Below are 3,850 nucleotides of genomic sequence, written 5' to 3' on the forward strand. Positions count from 1 at the left end.
TGCTATAGCGAATTTTGGTGGGTTCTATCCCCAGTCTGCGGATGGTGTCCTAGTATAGCAGGGGCCGCGCTGCGTGTTATCACGTGAAGTGAGTTCACTGTTTTGACTTCTAATGGGAAAGTCTTTTGGTTTCCGGAGCGCTGCTTTTGGGTTTCATCACTTTCACTTGGTGTGTCGAGCCCTTTGTGTTCGGCGTTAAGTCGGCCGGACTGCTTGAAGACCCAACAATCTCTGTGGGTATGGTTTGCAGGCTTCTCGGAGGTACCGTGTATCTGAGACAGTCTATCCAGAATCTTGTTTAGGTTGGATAGCTCATCACTGTTATCCTTTAGGGGCAGTGTTTTGTTGTTCGGCCGAGAGCTTTTGAATCCGGCGTTGACCGTCGTACCATTTGGGCCATTTTCCTTATTCCGGCGCTGATCTTTTTTGCGTCGTGATTTCCCATTTCCATCCCTGATTTCGGATGTACTCGGGTCGCTGGTGCTGCATCTATCTTCCCTCGCGCAAAAGCGGGTCTTGAGACTTGTTAGTGCGGCCATTGTTCTTGGTTTTTCCTGGCTGAGGTGTTTGGCGAGCCATTCGTCTCGGACGTTGTGTTTAAAGGCTGCTAAGGCTTCAGCGTCCGGACTGTCGACTATTTGGTTCTTTTTAGTGTGGAACCTGTTCCAGAATTTGCGTGCTGATTCTCCGGGCTGTTGAGTTATGTGACTTAAATCATCTGCATCCGGAGGCCGGACATAAGTCCCCTGAAAATTTGCTCGAAACACATCCTCAAGCTCTTCCCAACTTCCAATCGTATTTTCTGGGAGGCTTTTAAGCCAATGCCGAGCCGGCCCTTTGAGCTTGAGGGGTAGGTATTTTATGGCATGGAGATCGTCTCCTCTTGCCATGTGTCTGTGTAGGATATAATCCTCAATCCAGACTCCGGGGTCTATTGTTCCGTCGTATGCCTCTATGTTTATGGGTTTAAATCCCGCTGGAAATCCATGATCCAGTACCTCGTCGGTAAAACATAGTGGGTGTGCGGCGCCCCTGTATTTGGGTGTGCCGTTGTCTTCAAATGCTCGGCTGGTTGTGTTACTTCCTAGAGTCTTCTTTTTTGGCCCATAGATAGACCTGGCCGGGTTATCCTTTTTCTGAGGATCTTTATGCTGATCATGTGCCGGCTTGTCTGTGGTGCCCCGTGTTGCTCTTGGCCTGTCATCTTCTCGTCTATCCGGCCAGGCGGCCTCTTTCTTTTTTGACTGCGGGGGCTCGAAGGCCTCCTCCTCAAATTCGGGAAACAGCTTGCGCTTCGGGTAGCTCCTTGTCTGGTGACTAGTGCCATATTTATCTGCGGTGTTGAGTACTTTGCTCCATCTCATTCTGAGTGCGTCTTCCGCTGTTTTGAGCTTCTGCTTTTGCTTCTTCAAACTTCTTGCAGTGGCGACGAGCCTTTTATGAAGATTCATATGCTCTCGTGATGTGAGATCATCTTCGCCGAGGATGGGTTGCTTGTCCAGTTCATGTCCGGCTGGCTGCTTGTTGACGTGTGCGTCGTCCACTACTTCGCCCTGCTCTAGGGTCAGGTCCATATGGGTGCCGTTTTTGTCGATGCCGGTCTTCGGGCGGCGCTTGCGTCGTCGCTTTGTTTGTTTGTTGGGGGAGTTGTACTTCGCCACGTCCCGTTTTTCCTCATTGTGGCTTCCTTTTGGTGTGTCCACCATGTATATGTTGTGGGCTGGGGTGGCTTTCCTGCGCCCGTTAGGCGCTGGTTCTTGGTCGTCTCCGGCATCGTCGTCCATACCGTCGATGTCCTCGGAGTCGTAGTCTAGCATGTCAGTTAAATCGTCGACAGCGGCTACCAAGTGGGTGGTGGGTGGGCTTTGAATTTCTCTGTCGTCCGCATCCCAGCCGTCCTGACCGCAGCCCGGCCAGGGCTCTCCTGATAACGAGAGATATTTTAGCGAACTCAAAATGTCGCCGAAAGGTGAGTGCTGAAAGACGTCCGCTGCGGTGAACTCCGTGATCGGCGCCCAATCGGATTTGATCAGGGCGGGCGTGGGAGGTTCAGAGTCCGGCGAGGAGTCCGGCACCTCGGAGCCATGAGCTTTATTAGGGACAAAGTCAGTGTTCGGCTCTATCGCCGTAGAGGTTGTAGCCCCCGAGGCGGTGTGTAGGCATCCATCCTCGATCTGCGGAGCTGGCTCCTAATTGAAGATCGGAGCGGTTTCGAGTGCGGCCTCAAAGGTACTGTCCGGCTGCAGAGCTAAATCATGCTCGCCGCGACAGTGCGGCATGCTCGGCTGTGGCTCGAACCTACCGAGGATCAAGTCCCCGCGGATGCCAGCCATGAAGTTCAAACTTCCAAACCTGACCTGACGGCCAGGGGCGTAGCTTTCGATCTGCTCCAGTTGGCCAAGCGAATTGGCCCGCAGTGCAAAGCCGCCGAACACGAAGATTTGTCCGGGGAGGAAGGTTTCACCCTAGAATGCGTCGTTGATGATGATTGAAGAAGCCATCGAGCCTATCGGTGACGACACAGAGGAACTCTCAATGAAAGACCCAATGTCGGTGTCAAAACCGGCGGATCTCAGGTAGGGGGTCCCGAACTGTGAGTCTAGGCGGATGGTAACAGGAGACGAGGGACACGATGTTTTCACCCAGGTTCGGGCCCTCTTGATGGAGGTAAAACCCTATGTCTTGCTTGATTAATATTGATGATGTGGGTTACAAGAGTAGATATACCACGAGATCAAGGAGGCTAAACCCTAGAAGCTATACTATGGTATGATTGTTGTTCGTCCTATGGACTAAGGCCATCCGGTTTATATAGACACCGGAGAGGGCTAGAGTTACACAAAGTCGGTTACAAAGGTAGGAGATCTACATATCCGTATCGCCAAGATTGCCTTCCATGCCAAGGAAAGTCCCATCCGGACACGGGACGAAGTCTTCAATCTTGTATCTTCATAGTCTTGGAGTCCGGCCGATGATGATAGTTCGGCTATCCGGACACCCCCTAGTTCGGAACTCCCTCACTGATGAAGGAGCGTTATGAGGTATGAACACTTTGAAACTTATTCTGTATATCTTCTCCATGGTAGCCCCCAAGGGCCGGTTTATCTCCTGAATATAAACCGGGACTTGGATATAAAGATCACTTCAACGTAGTAGCCCCCAAGGGCCGGTTTGTCTTTTTGAAGACAAACCAGGACTGTCTGTCCTTGTTTAATTGCCTTATGACTGATCAATTGTGCATTAGCCCCCATGTGCCAAGCTTAATACCTGGATTGAGCCCTGGGACTTGAAAAATACCCACTTTAAGAAGCAATCCACATTAGCCCCCAAGGGCCAAGTGTATAACTTGTTATGTGCTTGGGACTTTAAGAGATTTTTAACTGTTGCATCATCTGGCTTTGCAGGCTGACATGAAAACCAAAGAATCCCAAACCGCCAATCTTCAAGAAATCCTTAAGTTATAGCAAGAAGAGACCTCTAAAGCCAAAGAAGAGCTCAAGGGTGCCTTGTCGGCCATGGAGAAACTTAAAGAGGATTTCAAGATTGAACGCACCAACTAGGAGACTGAAAGGGCTGCGTTATTGAAGCGGGCAGAAGATGCGGAAGCAACCCTTAAACCGGTGGAAGAAGAACTGACAGGTCTGAAGCATCAAGTGGATTCCATGACGGCCGCCGTGTTTGGTAAGTACTTTAAAACACCTGATCTGTAGTACTATCAACTCCGCTGGTTTCAGTTGAATTTCTTAAACTGCTGCAGGCAATCGCATTATCATCTTGGGACAAACATGCGGATGAAGCTAAAAGCGGCCTACACGTTGATTGAGCAACTGTATACCGGTGCTCAGCGAGT

This window comes from Triticum aestivum, chromosome 3B (assembly GCF_018294505.1).
Source record: "Triticum aestivum cultivar Chinese Spring chromosome 3B, IWGSC CS RefSeq v2.1, whole genome shotgun sequence".
Classification (NCBI taxonomy): Eukaryota; Viridiplantae; Streptophyta; class Magnoliopsida; order Poales; family Poaceae; genus Triticum; species Triticum aestivum.